The following is a 17,660-nucleotide window of genomic DNA, read 5'->3' on the forward strand; positions in this document are numbered from 1 at the left end:
CCTCAGAGATTATGTCTGAAAAAAATCTTCAGACATAAGAAATTGTTATTAGTTAGGAGTAGGAGTTGTTCAGGTATATTATATTACTAATAATATATAAATGATCCTAAAGAGTTGATAATGAAGGAGAACTAGGATTTCTGGTAAAATTGTCAGTACACTGGTCTTATTCATATATGCAGTAAAATTTTTAAGATTCTTGAACAAGAGTTTCCTATATTACCTATCATTGGAATATCACAACTAAGCCCATAGGTAGACAGTTGCACATACAAATATTTTTCTAAATTTAGATTAACTAAATACTGGATAAAATACTATAAAATATGTAGAGAATAAATCAAATTAATAACCAAATTATTGTTAAGTACCCATTATGATGCTGTCACTCATTATTTTAATCATTGAAGAATTCCTTAAATATGCTTACAATGTTAAATGTTAAATATACAACTAAGGCTCATAAATGTTCAAAGAGATAGGCTGGGGGGTGGCAAGAAGCTTGGGGGTATCAGGGGAGGAAAATCGAGATTAGCGTTGACATTGGTGTTGGGACATAGGATGGCTGAAATTCTACTATTAACAACTTTTAAATCACAATTAATAAAAACATTTAAAAATCGTATTTAAGAGAAGAATGACATACAAAATGATGGATCATATATATCATATTTACCAAAGCATATTCAGGCATCATTGGATTACATCCTATAGCCTGACCAACAATACTTGTTTACATGATTTTAAGGAAGGCATGTGTATGAACATGCAAATTCCCTTGAGGCTATTTCAGAAGTTTTACAATGAAGTTTTTGCTATATTTTATAAGATAAAAAGTCAATTACTCAGTTTAATTAACTGTTAAGAAAATCTGCTGTCATACTGGAAAGGGCCCAGCAAGAGAAGGATGTACAGATTAGGGGGCAGTTTTGTATTTAATAGTCTTAAAATTGACCTTCTTGATTCTGTAGCTCTATAGAGCTAATTAATTTGAGAAGATAGTAAAATTTCAGAGGACAAATTTATATTTGAGGCAGATCTGATCTAAAATTAGTCTCTGATATAAAGACATTCTAAAATAAAAATATCTTCTTGGTATAAAAATCTTGTCATCAAATAACCAACACTTTTTGGCCCTTGATGGTTCTCTTTGCCTTTAAAATTTAGATTAAAGCCCTAGAATTAACAAAGGAAAAATAGTCAGAGCTATGTACAGGGGGTAAGATGTTTATCTTTTAAATGCTCACTATGTTCAATCCCTGTCACCATTATTCTTTTAATAAAGAGTAGGAAGTAAAATCACCAATACCCCCAAATAGAAGGCAAGAAATCAAAAATAAAGCCAGAAAGAAAGCCAGAAAGAAAGACAGACAGAGGAAAGAAAGAGAAAGAAAGAAAGAAAGAAAGAAAGAAAGAAAGAAAGAAAGAAAGAAAGAAAGAAAGAAAGAAAGAAAGAAAGAAAGAAAGAAAGAAAGAAAGAAAGAAAGAAAGAAAGAAAGAAAGAAAGAAAGAAAGAAAGAAAGAAAGAAAGAAAGAAAGAAAGAAAGAAAGAAAGAGAGAGAGAGAGAAAGAGAGAGAGAAAGAAGAGAGAAAGAAAGAAAGAAAGAAAGAAAGAAAGAAAGAAAGAAAGAAAGAAAGAAAGAAAGAAAGAAAGAAAGAAAGAAAGAAAGAAAGAAAGAAAGAAAGAGAGAAAGAAAGAGAGAAAGAAAGAAAGAAAGAAAGAAAGAAAGAAAGAAAGAAAGAAAGAAAGAAAGAAAGAAAGAAAGAAAGAAAGAAAGAAAGAAAGAAAGAAAGAAAAAGAAAGAAAGAGAAAGAAGAGAGGAAGTTAAAAATACAGGCTTGCAGGTGAGATTATAACACCTTTTAGTTAAGAGAAATCCTTGCTAAATTATTTGGGTTCTGATTGGTCCAAGACATAAACTTGTGTGTGTCTCTATTACAAGGCCTCAGGACACTGGGTGAGCAGGACAATATTGTTCAGAGGAGAGAACCTAAAATGAATGACTCCTCTATCAAAATAAACTTTCTTTTCTTTACCCTATTACAAAGCACAGCCTTGAGGATATTCATCTGACATTTACTGTATATATATTTTTGTCCATTACTTGGACATATGCAATAACTGAGCATTTAAACTTTTCCTTTCATAACTATAAGTCAATTGTCCTGAAACTATACAAAATATTCACAGCTTATTAAGTTGCTCTAAATCTACCAGTCCTAAAACCACTTCCTCACAGAACCTTGCTCCACAGCCTACTTTGTTCACTTTGTTTTCTAATAATTAAGTTTTTCTTTTCTATTCAATTGTTCCTGGAACTTTGGTGCTGGAGGGGATGTGGAGAGAAAGGAACTCTCTTTCACTGCTGGTGGGAATGCCGCCTGGTCCAGCCTTATGGAAAACAATATGGATATTCCTCAAAAAACTGGAAATTGAACTCCCATATGATCCGATCCAGCTATACCACTCCTGGGGATATACCCTAGGAACACAAAAATCCAATAGAAAAATCCCTTCCTCACACCAATATTCATTGCAGCGCTATTTATAATAACCAGACTCTGGAAACATCCAAGATGCTGTTCAACAGATGAAAGGCTAAAGAAACTGTGGTACATATATACAATGGAATATTATGCAGTCGCCAGGAGAGATGAAGTCATGAAATTTTCCTATACATAGATGCACATGGAATCTTGTATGCTGAGTGAAATAAGTCAAAGGGGGAGAGATAGACAGAATAATATCATTCATCTATGGATTTTAAAATAATAAGACATTTTTTGTAATAATTCTCAGACACAATAGATATGAGGGTTGGAAGGTAGCTCACCATAGGAAGCTCACCACAAAGAGTGGTAAGTGCAGTTAGAGAAATAACTACACTAACAACTAACATAACAATGTGAATGAATGAGGGAAGTAGAAAATTTGTCTCAAATATGAGTAGGGGAGGCTAGGGAGGTGGAAGATTTGGGGCACTGGTGATGGGGATGTTGCACTGGTGAAGGGGGGGTGTTCTTTATATGACTGAAAACTCAACTACAATCATGTGTGTAATCAAATTGTATAAATAAAGCTATAAATTTTTACTTAAAAATTAAAAAAATCCAAATAGCCCTTTGTACTAAGATAAACATTATTTTGGGTATTTTCCAATGATACCAGGAATATTTTTACAGTAGTGGAAAAATGAATTCATGCTATTTCCCTATAAAGCATAGTCATGTCACATATCAAATGGTGATTCATAAAAATGATTATATGGGTGACTAGTTTCATGTGATATTAATCTGTTAAAAGTCTCTCCGCTGGAAGCCAGAGTGATGCTAACTATTCAACCTGGGTTCAATCCCAGGACTCTCTGAGTTCTGCCAGAATATAACCCCTCAATACTAAGCTGGGAATAAGTCCTGAACTGTGGCCCAGACTTAAAAACAACAGTTTCTTCATTGATGTTATCAAGAAATAAGATTATTTAAAAAAGATTCTACTTATTTGTATTAAATATACTATTATATTTATTTAATTAGCATATATATTCTAGAACTAATAACACTCAGCAATGATAAAATGTCCTATGTAAATGACATAAACAATAATAATGCTAGGTGATATTTATGTATCAGATTGTTACTATTTAGAATATAAATATGTCTTTAAAATATAAATATGATAGTCATTTATACTGGTTATGGTTATTGTCTGTTTAATGGTATCACAGTAAAAGCAAGAATTCTGACAGAACAGTAAGAACAGGTATATCCAAAAAGCATTTTAGAAATCGTTCTTCAAGAACACCATATGCAGAAAAGAAAATTCAATGCAGGTTTAATGTAAATAAAAACAACATGTGTGCTTAACGTGAGAATTGTATGTAGTAAAACCTAGCAAATACTAACCAGAATATCCCTAAAAGCAGTTTGCCTTGAATAACTTGACTTGTTGTGGATCTAAGGAGAAGCCTCATCAGTAACGTTATTGTTTAGGATTCTGTAAGTAACATTATCCAAAAATACAGCAGTCAAAACTGCAAAAAACTATCCTTATTCTTTATCATTTCAATGCTTTAGGAAAGCTTTCATTAATTATATTTTTCTCAGCTTGCCTGAAGGTTATACTGTGAAAAGAACTCCTCGTTAGTTCAATGGAAGTGCATTAAGTCTTTGAGGTTTAATGCTCTAGGGTGACAGTAAGTTCCTCAAAGTAGTAATTTACTAAATAGTAGTTTGGGGTGCTATCTCTCTTATCTAGAGAAATGAACGGATCAAAGAATTAAGAAACGAGTCCTTAATAAAAATAGGTTATTATAGAATCGTGGCAGCAAAGCTATTGAACACAGAGCAAGATTACTACATAAAAAGGAAAAGGACTTTCTCTTTGATAATATATTATTTCCAATTGGCTAATAAAAAGGAAAATGGCATATAAAAAGCAGGAAATTTTGCTAATTAGATCAGCATGATCTCCACAGTCTTCTCCAAAAATATTCAATACTTTGGACTATTTAAATCCATTTAGCCATTTGTGGAAGAAATTAAATGGAGGCTACATATTCAAGGGTTGATAGAGCTTTTATTTTTATCTAGGACAAAAATTTTCTTTCAGAATCACCAAATATCTCGTCTTCAACTAAAGGGGATTATTTTTTCACCAGTTCAAGCAGTATTGTCTGCCAAAATGATCCATTTTCAATGACTTTTAAAATGGCTCGAACAACTCAATTCAATTGTGCTCCCCACCCAGGCTTTTATAAAAGAAGGAAAATTGTTTTAATATTTTGAAAGGTTTCCATTAAGATAACTTCATTTAAAACACTAAATGGCTTACTGGGCTTTTCAGTGCTATACAAAATATTAAAACCATAAAAAATCAAACTACTACTAACATGTAGGAACTTATTAATTTCATAAAATATTCTGTGTACACATATGTAAGTCTAATTTGGCAGTAAATAGAAGATTTATGTGCAGTTAGTTTATATTTTCTTTAAAAATATTTGAGTAGGGGTCAGAAAGATAGCACAGTGGTAGGGCATTTGCCTTGCACATGCCCAACCTGGGAGGAGCCTGGTTCAATTCCTGGCATCCCATATGGTCCCCCAGACTTTCGGGGGCTATTTCTGAGTGCAGAGCCAGGAGTGACCCCTGAGCACTGCTGTGTATGCCCCCCAAATCAATCAATCAATAAATAAATAAATAAAGTTTTAAATTTTTTTTAAGTTTGAGTAAAATTATGTCAGACACAATTATTATTCTAACAACATAATTGAAAATAATTTACTTGAAATAAGGATATATTTTCATCAGGCTTAATATATAAAATTTTGCAGTATTGATGTAATAATATAAAAAGCACACAAAACCTAATACAAAATTGGTTAGATTATGTTAAGGTGCTACTTTAAATATGCACAATTAGGCCTATAATGGGTGTGGTTAATGATATTTCTGTGAAGAATTACAAGTAGATGTCCTTAGAACTGCATGTTCTAAAGATGTTGCTTCTATCAATCTTCAAAAGAGGCTATATAAAATGAAAACATGCAAAGAAATGTAATGACAACAGACCAAACTCAGAGGAAGTACAACTACAACCTGGTTCCTTCTGATTTTAAAACTTTGCAGAAAAAAGATTTCCCAAAATACATATTGACTTTGAAGAATAAATAATGTAAACTATTCATCTTCATTCATCTCCAAGATAGCCTTCCATTACATCAAACAATGCATATAGCCAATTATGTTCAAAGTAGTATTGAAAAAGTAAATCTTTGATCTTACTTTTGAATAGAATTATAAGTACATTAGACTGAAAAATATCTTATTTTCAACTTACCAATATCAAATATACTAAATTTAAGCTTTCAGTAAATTTGAAAGAAAATTCTCAGAACCAAAAAGGAAAAAAAAACATTATGCAGTTTGAATCCATCTTACTGGAAAAAATAGGTAATTATGACAGAGAAGTAAAATATTTATAATTATGTAGTATGTATGGGGATTGCTTTATGTTGGTTTCATAGACAGCAGAAACACAAATGTTGTTTCTATTAAAAAAATGAAACATGACTAAGGAGCAAATGTAGACACAGCATTCTTTCTGGATTACAGACACAGAGGATAGAAATAAAAGGGGTGAGTAGAAAGAGGAAGTCAGGAAGTAACATAATGATGAGGATTAGGAATGAGTTCACCTGTGGTCTGTAGGTGAATGTAATGCAAATATAGCTAAACTACTTGAATGAACACTCATGCTATTCTGGAACCAAAATTCAATAATAAAAATGGGCATTTAGGAAGAAAATTAGAAGCATTGATTGAAGAATACAGTGTCCAGTGATAGGATTGATGTTGAGAACATTGTGTGCCTGAAACCTTACTGTCAGCAACTTTGTAAATCAGGGGGTTTAACTATTCTTTTAAACAGATAATAAGAGGAAATTTCTGATTTTACACAGAACTTTTTTTTTGGGGGGGGGAATTCTTTTCGTTCCTCTGAATCAGTGAGACCTAATATATCAATCAATCCTGATATAAGCTATTTGACAGAAGCAAATGAAAAAAGCAGAGAATACAGGGAGAACACTAACAAGAATATTGTTTAATGTAGAAGGAATTATTTTTGTCATTGAATTCTGAGTATAGTTTGATTAAAAACATTAAATGTGGCTGCTCTATTTTCACTAGGTTAAGTTTTCCTCTCTCTTTTCTGCTGGGATTCTAAAAAGTGGGGGATATTAAAGCAATAAATCCAGGTTCAACAAAATAGGTATTAGGATAATAAAATATTTTTCTAAGAATTTGAAAACTCAGATGATGGGAACAAATGGTAAAAGTTGGAACTAGGGCTGGAGAGATAGCATGGAGGTAAGGCATTTGCCTTTCATGCAGGTCATTGGTTCAAATCCCAGCATTCCATATGGTCCCCTGAGCCTGCCAGGAGCGATTTCTGAGCTTGGAACCAAGAGTAACTCCTGAGCATTGCTGGGTCTGACCCTAAAACCAAAAACCAAAAAAAAAAAAAAAAGAACAAACAAACAAACAAACAAAAAATTATTCAGTCCCATGCCTTCTAATTGGTGAATTAAAAAAAATAAAAGAAATATAAAAAGTTGGAACAAATTTCCAATCAATGTTAATTCTCAAATTTGATATAATCTTGATATAATTTAGAAAATTTTAGTTTTCTATTCGTTAATTCAATTTTCATACTGATCATTTAATTCTACTAGCCAACAATGTTATTGTGACAGCTATGAATCAACTCGGACTTGAAAAATGTACTCGGCCCAAGAAATTAAATGTACAAATGTTATACATAAATATTTCTCATCTGTGCAAATAAGTGATGAGTACATATGGGAAGGAAGTAATTGGTCTCAAGAATTGGTAGGTTGGACTGGAGTGATAGCACAGCAATAAGGCATTTTTCTTGCACGCAGATGACCTGGGACAGACTTGGGTTCAATCTCCAGCATTCCATATGGTCCCCCAAGCTTGCCAGGAAAGATTTCTGAGCACAGAGCCAGGAGTAACCCGAGTACCACCAGGTGTGGCCCCTAAACTAAACAAAAAAAAGTGGCTAGGTCCTATATAGTGGGATATATATATATGCATTTATCTAGCTAGAACAATGACCAAAGTTATATTTTACAAAAATAAAATAATATCATATGATTGGCTTAATGTCAATATATTATTTGAATTCCTACATAGAGCTTTGTAAAATGTTACTATTAAGGAAAGCTGGAAATGTGTATAGGGATTTTTCTTTATTATTCATTATAATTCCATGTGTACCTATTTGTCTCTATAAGATAATTTTATTTCTGCAAATGAAATCACAAGCTCTACCTTTTATCTAGTGTATCAGAATATGCACAACATAAAGATATATCTAATATGTCCAACAGCTTATAGAAAAAAATTCTTAAATGACTGACTATCTTAAAATCTAGCATACTGGAGCTGGAGAGAAAGTACAGCATATAAGGTCTTATCTTAAAGGTGTTGACTTGGATTCAATCCCAGGTATTATATATGGTCTCCCCAGCTCCACAAAGAGTGATTGATTCTTGAATGTAAGCAGGAGTGAGTACTGGGAACCAGCAGATATGACCCCAAAACAAAACAAAAATAAATCATACTAATAGAACTTTTTGTTTGATTTTTGGGTCACACCCATCGGCATGCAGGTGTTACTCCTGGCTCTGTGCTCAGAAATCACTCCTGACAGGCTCAGGCGACCCTATTTGGTGCTGGGGATCAAACCCGGCTTGGCCACGTGTACTGCAAATGCCCTACGGGCTGTGCTCTCTCTGGCCCCGTTCATAGAAATTTTGAATTCTAGTAGGGACTTCAGATTAAGAAACAATACTAATTAAGACAGTTGTGAATACATGGATCCAGAGAATGGTAGCTATCTCATATCACGTTATCATTTGTTAAGGAACAAATAGCAAAAATAAAAGGAGGAACATAGCAAAAATAAAAGAAACAGAAGAAAAACATACCTTTACCTTTCTAAGTAGTTGCGGGTTGGGATTTTGTTCGTTTGTTTGCTTGTTTTGTTTTTTCCAAATTTTTCCGTATTTTACTTATTATTTTGTTTTGTTTTGTTCTTTTCTGTTTTTTGTTGTTGTTCTTTTCTGTACTTTTGTTATTACTGCTTTTTGTTTTTGTTTCTTTTTTTTTTTTTTGCTTGCTTTGTTTTGTTACCCTTTTTTTTTCTCTCCTTCTAAAGGGAAATTTATAACAACTAGACGGACTCTCCCTAGTTCCCTTATTTTCTCTTTTTCTCCATTTGCTTTCATTTTTCTTTTTCTTTTCTTCTCCTTTATCTTTTCGTATATCTCCAACAGAACCACATTACTGGAATAATCTTGTTCAGCCTCACAATTTGAGAAGGAAAAAATGGATGCTACCAAGTAGTCCAACGAACATTTAGTGGAAATAAAAAAAGATCAGACTTGAACACCAAACCCATAGTCAATGACAACAGAATCGATACCCAATTTACAACAAACTGTACATGTGGGCAACAGTTACACTAGCATTATGGGGGGTAAAGGAGGAAGATATGGGATACATGCTGGGAACAAGGGTGGAGGGAAGACAACATTGGTGGTGGGAATGCCCCTCATTCATTGTCACTATGTGCCTTAAATATTTCTGTGAAATAATTGTAATTCACTTTGACCACAATCCAAATGGAAATAAAAAAAAGAAGGAACATAGAAATCATCAGAGACTATTAGAATGATAGGGACTGGATAATCACTTCAGTGGATAAGGTTTCGTCTAGCATATGGTCAACCAGTGTTGGCCCCCAGCATTCTAGATTGTTTCTGGAAATATTCTGAGAGTTATTCCTTAGTTCTTGACCAGCAGTAAACTGTGAGTACTGCCCCATAATGCTCAAAACTAATGCAAAACAGAATAGATCAGAATGAGAAGTAGAGAGAACACAGCAAGAATCTTTACTGCAGTTTCTAAGAAAAAGATTCAGATTTAGGTTTGACAAAATGAAGGACTTTAGCAAGCTCAGAGATATGGTCACTATTTCTAGTTTTCAGGTACCTTTGCCTTAAGTGATTAATATGTGAGCTCTGGATTGATTGGCTTATGTTTAAATTGCCTTTTTGAGAGGACAGAGCAATAATACAATGGGTATGGTGTTTCTTTCACTTGACTGATCCGGGTTCAATCTCTGCCACCATATTTTGGTCCCCCAAGTTAGGAAGAGCCAGGAGTAATTCCTGGGTGCAAAGTGCCCTTCTGAAAAGAGTTTTTCCAAGGTACAAAAGCAATGGAGGGGACAAGAGGCCAACGTATGGTGATCTGTTCAGGCAATGGATTTATTCTGAATATGTAGTTAACAGATAGGAAAGATATTAAAATATTAAAATAAAATTTATAGAAGCGTAAGACATGGTTGATGCAATGTCTGAGGCATAAGCTTCCAGGAAACATGTTGAACTCAGCATGTGTCAAACAGTTCCGAGGTAGATTTGTTTAAAATAAAATGTTTCTTTCTCGATAGGAAAATTAAGTACTTTTTGCTAGTAATTACATTATACTTAGCCAAATGCATTAATTTACATGAATTTGAACAAGCAATTGGTTTTGTGGAATACATAATGTGTGACATTTTTCTGACACATAATGTACAAACTGATATTTTAAATATCTGATATTAATAAGCTAGAAACTTATATTCAAATATTTCATGAAACTAAATAATAATTTACAGAAAGTTTAGATTTTTCAAATGCTTTTTCAAATTATGGATTTTGTATGTCTCATGAGGTAGATATTTAAGCTGTATAACCCTTTAGCTTCACCTTAACACAGATGCTTCTTTCCTATGGTTCTTTAGGATTTTTTCTACAATATTCTTCATATTATCTAATGTTCCAGAACCTCATTGAGCCTTATTTCTGTTCCCCAAAATTTTCTTTGTTATCAGAAATGTGTTTTTTTTTACTTAAATTTGTATCAAAAATTTGAGCAGGAGAAAAATCTGTTCAGAAACTTTCAGTCATCAACAACCAACATTATTAACATAATATAGTCCTTTCTCACACATCAACAATCCAAGTGGACTGTTGGTTTCAATAACTTACTTTTTATATGAGGCATACATTATTCTAAACTAAGAAATGTTAATAGGAAAAAGTTTTGAAATATTAATGAATCATAACTTATTTTTTAATGTTGTCCCCTACCCACTTTTCCCAGTCCTTTTGTTTTTGGATTTCAGAGGTCATCATACAGTCTTAGATTAAAGCCCTACTTTTTTGTTTGTTTTGGTTTTGGTTTTTGGGCCACACCTGGTGATGCTCAGGGTTTACTCCTGGCTATGCAATCAGAAATTGTCCCTGGCTTGGGGACCATATGAAACGCAGGGGGATCAAACTGTGTTGTTTCCTAGGTTAGCTCATGCAAGGCAAATGCCTATATTATCTTTGCTTACTTTACAATGACATATTATTCTAATTCTCATTATTTATTATGGGAATAAAAACACTGAGATACAAATTGCAGAATTTTTTTAAAAACAGATGACTACTGTGATTAACTAAATTAATCTAAAAATTATATTCCTTATGATAGTTCATTATTGTGTTGTGATTTCAAATTTACTATAGTATTAATGATTAAAAAGGAAGGAAAATAATACTCAAAGGTTTACATAGGAAAATTGGATACTTTGATTTATTTTAAATATCCTATTTCTAGAGAATTATCAAAAAATAAATTAATAAAGATACAAATAATTACTCTCTTTCAGGAATTTCAGCTGAGTAGTCTCAAAAGATTTCTTAGAAAAATGAGCAAACATTTCCACTAGGATTGTATCTATACCCTGTAGCATGGTTATCATAATATAAATATCTTTAGCTTTTGAAAGAAAAGAGTCATTCAGCAAGCATGTTGGTTTCCTTAGTGATGCTGTTATTTGAAACAGCAGAATAGACTCATGTTCCAAAAATACTCTCCTCCTCATCCTCATAACTCATGAAGAAGTAAATGCTGAGAATGAAAACTGAAATTAGTCCCATAAGTAAGCACAATAGTTAAATGATAAAATATTAAAATAATTTGTCTCACTAGACAAAATTGAACAAGTTATATTCCAAAGCACTATACAAAATTTTCATAAAAATACAAAGCTAGGGGCTGGAGAGATAGCATGAAGGTAGGGCATTTGCCTTGCATGCAGAAGGACAGTGGTTTAAATCCCAGCATCCCATATGGTCCCCCAAACCTGCCAGGAAGAATTTCTAAGCGCAGAGCCAGGAGTAACTCCTAAGCGCTGCCGGTTGTGAGTCAAAAACCAAAAACCAAAACCCAAACCCAAACCCAAACCCAAAACAAAACAAAACACAATGCTCTAATAAAGAGATCCTTAAAAGAATAATAATTCTCTCTTGAAAAAAATCATCTAGAAACCCACTGAAATTTCAGTGGTAAGAAGAACTTCACTGAAAAAAAACATAATGTTTGCAGTTGACAAATTAGGAGTACCCTGCTTTGAAGAAATCAGATGAAAAACATAAGGATCATTAATGCCCAAAGCTCATTATCCCCATGATAAAAATAATTAAAGCCACAATTATGGGGGAAAAATAAAAACAAGAACATAACTGAAACAAGTAGTAGCATGCTGAGAACCCCTGATGAACATTTTTTCCTGCTAGTCAACTCTTAACATAAGCACTCAAATAATTTCTCGAGCATATTTCTTTCCTTTATTAGAAGGTAGATGCTCTCTCCTGTACAGAAGAAAGAGGAAAAGAATTCAAATTAAGTAAACTCTTCTCCAGAGCATTAATGTGTTAGAGAAACCAGTTGAAGCCAAAGTAGATTCACTATAAAATAATGACTATAATGTACTAAGGAAAATATTAATTTCCTAACAATTGTTTTCATTCAAATATAAAACTGGCATATAACTTTGATAATATACTTTATTCATGTGAAAAATACACAAAATATATAACAAAGCAAAAATAATACTGCTCAAAGATGAAATTACATTAGCCAAATAAAAAGAAGATTGCTAACAAATTTGAATAAGAACAATTTGAGGGCATAACCACAGCTAACCAGTGTTGAGAAGTCAGAAATATAACGACAAATTTTAAGTTTTAAATCTTAAGACTATAAAACGAATATAATACATAGATATATGGAGAGACATATGATGAGAAGTTCAAAAAGAACAAGAATTGATGAATAGTTTCACTCGAAGCTTATATTCACTTTAACATTGTCATAAAAATTGACTCATATAATGATGAGACTGTGTCTAGAATTAAAGAGTCAATGAAACCCTAGTCATGATACAATCACAATCTTAATAATTTTATAAAAAGGAGCAGTAGAACTGACTTAGGCACTACAACATTTGCTTTGCATGTATTAGGCCTGGATTTGGTTCTTGATACTACAACGTCCCTCTGAGTACTACCAAGTGTGGTAGTGCTGATCCCTGGACATCATTAGGGTAGAATCAATAGTACTCAATTCAGCAGAGCCTGTGCAGCACGTTCTCCAGTTTTTCTGAGAATTAGGGAGACCTTGGGACTCCTTGAGCATCAGTATTCCCAGTTTCCCTCCCCAACACTTGCCTCTATGGTAGATATTCTCTCTCTCTCTCTGCCCGCCTGCCTGCCTGCCTGCCTGCCTGCCTGCCTGTCTGTCTGTTTGTCTGTCTGTCTGTCTGTCTGTCTGCCTGCCTGTCTGTCTCTCTGTCTCTCTCTCTCTCTCTCTCTCACACACACACACACACACACACTCTGCAAGGCATGTCTCACTGCAAGGCATATGTCTCACTCCTTAAGTCAAGATACTCTCTCTTTCTTCAGACTCATTCTGAAAACTATTCTAGGCAGAGACTATAACTTAAATCTTCCTTTCTTGGCTCTCAGAGCTTTATGGACTAAATCATACAACTATTTTTCTTGTTCTTTAACTTATGGAATGTAGATATTGGACTTCTTAATCTACATAATTACACATTCTATATAATCAATAATAAATCCGCATTAATATGATGTCTATTTTCTGTCTTTCTCTCTCTTCCCCTATCTAGAAACACATCTATAAATACAGGTTATCTGAATAACCCTTGCTCATTATTATTATTACAACAATCAATTACAATTTTTTCTTCTAATTATAAAGGCCAATTTACTTATTGATAGGGATAAAGCAGATGAATGGGAGAAATAAAAGAATTATTGAAAGTTACCTCTATAGATAAGCAAACAGAACTGAGAAAGATCTATAATATTTATATCAAGTTTTTGAGTGAAATGTTAAAAATAACTCAAAAATACTCTGTAGCAATAAAATAAAGTATAACCAAAACTCTTAAATGTATAAATATGAAAATAATAATCAATGATTCACTTATTATAAACTGCAAATGAAAAATTACATACTTTTCTAAAATGTTATATTACTTTTTAACCAAAGGTTCACACAAGCTAAAAAATTAAGCTATAATCAAAGTATGGGAACAAGGGGATAAACACAAATAGAAATATAAATAATCAAGTAATCAAATAGCTGAATAAAAATTTTCATTTAGAGATTTAGTGATACAATACTTCATCAATAAAGTATATGCATTTGAGTTCAGACACATTTGGTAAAAAGGAACATTTTTTTTCAATGTTCTAAAATCAGTGACAATACCTGTCAAAATATTTGGATCTCTTTGAATTGCCACAAATTGCCAAGAATCCATGCATGAAAGCTAAAATTACAAATATTCTTTTTTTTTTTCAGTTTATTTATTCTTTTTTGGTTTTTGGCTCACACTCAGGGGCCACTCCTGGCTCTGTGCTCAGAAATCACTCCTGGCACACTTGGGGGACCATATGGGATGCTGGGAATTGAATCTGGGTTGGCCACATATAAATAAGGCACAGATCTTATCTCTGTGCTATCACTCTTGCCCCAAATAAATATTTCTAAGTGAACAGTTTCTAGTGTACTTACAGCCACATGCTAAGTACACAGGAAAGCTTCTACCTAGTCATAATCTTAGTAAGTAAATATAACTATATTTGTAAAGACATATAAAATATTTTAAATAAGTTGTCATCTACAATAATAAAATATTCATCCTCACATGGGAAATTATAACATGCTAAACATTAGATAGAATCTCAAAATACTTAAATAAAATGTCAAAGTTTAATATAAATGTGTATTATTATCTAAATGTACACATGTGAATTTTGGATTTTGAAGATATTGTGAAAAAAATAAAGTGATTTTCTTTGTAAAGTCATATGAGCTAAAGGAACAGTGGCTCCTAATATGCATAAATGCTTATATAACTAACAGTATGTAGGAATTGGAATGAATAACAAAATGCAAAGAAAATACAGTAAATATAACACTGGTTTTCATTATTTTTATGCCAGTGGTCTAGCACAGTTTTGAATTGGTAGTTGAAAATTGCTGCACTAGAGATTATATTGAGCTGGCAAAGCAAACAATATCCAACAGTAATTCAAATGAATCTGAAGACCAAATCAAGGATTAGTATATAAAATTCAGCTCTCAAGAAATATGAAAAGTCTTAACACAGAATCCCCTTTCCTATGGCAAGAAAAAGAAGGTGGAAGTTCAATGTTATTGTATCTAGATCTCAAGATAAATGAAAATAAAATAGTATATTTGTCCATACTATATCAATGCATATCTTTTGCTAAACATTTTATAATTACATATAGTACCATGGCTTACATTCCATTCATCTTTCTGACATTTACCTTTCCATGAAGCTATTCCCATTAGCAAGCAGTAAACACATTAGAATCAATTGACCTTAGCTTACTTGCCTCTGAAATGTTCTTTTATTGTTAGAATCCATTGATAGTTTAACTTGTCTTTCTTTGTGGCCCATCTAAATATCTTTGTAACCTTGACTAAAGTGAACAATTTTCTTCATGTCCTAGAGCATCAGAGTAATTTTTCTTTAGAATAAAGAGATTGAACTTGATATTTTTTAGTTATAAAATCTCTTGGGCATATGTTATATAAGACTTAGTCTTGGGAATTTATCACTTTCTCTTACTTGATATGTGAAAGAATATTTTAATTATTTTATAAAAATTTTATGAAATTATGTCCTATATATATATAGTTCTCTAATTTGAAAAAAATGTGAGAAAAGAAAATATATTAAGGAAAGTTTGTTTATATTTTCTTACATTAAGTATATTCTATGTCAATAAATGTTTTAGATATGTTAACAATAGAACAGAATACGTACTTATATATATAAACTCTACTAAAATAACTTTATACTAATTGTATACACAGTAAAATGATGTTCAAAGTCTTTATGAATTTAAGGAAGAAAACTTATCAGACATATGAAACCCAGTGGATGAAGTGGGGATTTTATGATAATTGCCAGATAACATATTGATTTACTAAATCATAGTAATTCCACAGAAGAAACAAAACTTTTTAAATTTGCTTTATGAAAGTATTGTCACTAGAAGCCATTTCCTGAAAACAATGCAATACTTGAGTTTATTGATTTTTTGATACATCCTAAATATTATTAATAAAATACTTTTATTGTTCCAAAGAAAATTGCTATATCTAAAATTAGAAAGGACATTGAAATGTCCTAATACTGAGAAATTTACATGATGTTTTTGCGTTGCTACTCAACTGAGAGATATTAATAATGTAATCAATAAGTATTCGGCTGGAGTGATAGCACAGCTGTTTGAATGTTTGTCTTGCAAGTGGCCAACCAGGATCCCATTCTAATCATCTCCTATAGTCCACTGAGCCTGCCAGAGTGATTTCTGAATGTAGAGTCAGGAATAACCCATAAGAATCACCAGAAATGGCCCCAAAACAAAAATTAATAAATCTGATATCTGTGTTCAACCCTAATTCAACACCTGACACCACATAAAAGCATATATTCATCAAGAGCACCTGTTGTGGCCCCAGCCCAAAACAGAACAATTAATAATTAATAAAATAATAAATAATACTTGATAAACTTATTTATAATTTAAAATTTTAAAATAAATGACTACTAGAATACATTTTATCCACATGAAATAATTATCTTCATGCAAAAATGCTATTTTATTTTCTAAATATTCCTAACAAATGAGATAAAATGAATATATAGTTATGGTTGTCAAAAATCATTCCTTTTTTAGGGAAATATTTGTAAAAGAATGCCAAATTTTATGATAGTATAAATTAATAAGTTATCTGAATATACATTAAAATATGATCAGATTAATAATATTTTGTTGTGCTGTGTTATGTTTCAGGGAGGCCAGAAGCCATAACCAGCTGTGCACCTTACCTTGACTCTGTATTCAGGGTGTACTATTGGCACTACTCCAAGAACCATAATTCATTCTGGAGATTGAACCAGGTTTGGCTGGATGCAAGGCAAGTAACTTAACCCTGTACTACTTCTTTAGCCCTTAACTTGTAAGAATTTTCATAAGCAAGAAATTAATAATAAAATAATTATGAAAGAACTTATGCTAAACTCAGATTATGCTAGGTACTAAATAGGTACTCTTTGATATTACAAAACATGAGTAGACTAAATATTTTATTCTTGGAAGTTTTTATAGGCCAGTGAGATGTGTATTGAGGAAACTGAGATGGGGTAAGAGAATACATAAAGAAAAATAAAGTGATAAATACAAAACTATTTCCATTATATCTGATAATTTGGACTGAATCTTGAGAACAAGATATGAAGATGTTTATAAAAGCATATTTTTCATATATAATAGACATGCATTGTGCTAATTTAGAATTAATGCTACAAAACTTATTCTTAAAAAGATAAAGAAAACAAAATCACTTAAAGTGAAGAAGTGGACACTGAGGTTTCAATTAGGAATCACAATAGTCATTCAAAAAAAAATAAAAAATACTATTAAGACTGTAAAAATCCCATAACAGAATCTTTGTGGACAGAAAGTTCAATTCCTAAAAAATGTTAAATTAGAGCTAAAAGTCTATTGGAGTAATGAAAGTAAGATATTTTTAAAATAGGGTTATTTCCATAAGTTTTATTTTTTTCCAGTCTCCATTCATTTGTTTTTTTTTATAATTATCTTTATTTAAACACC

The sequence above is a fragment of the Suncus etruscus genome, chromosome 17, assembly GCF_024139225.1.
Source record: "Suncus etruscus isolate mSunEtr1 chromosome 17, mSunEtr1.pri.cur, whole genome shotgun sequence".
Lineage (NCBI taxonomy): Eukaryota > Metazoa > Chordata > Mammalia > Eulipotyphla > Soricidae > Suncus > Suncus etruscus.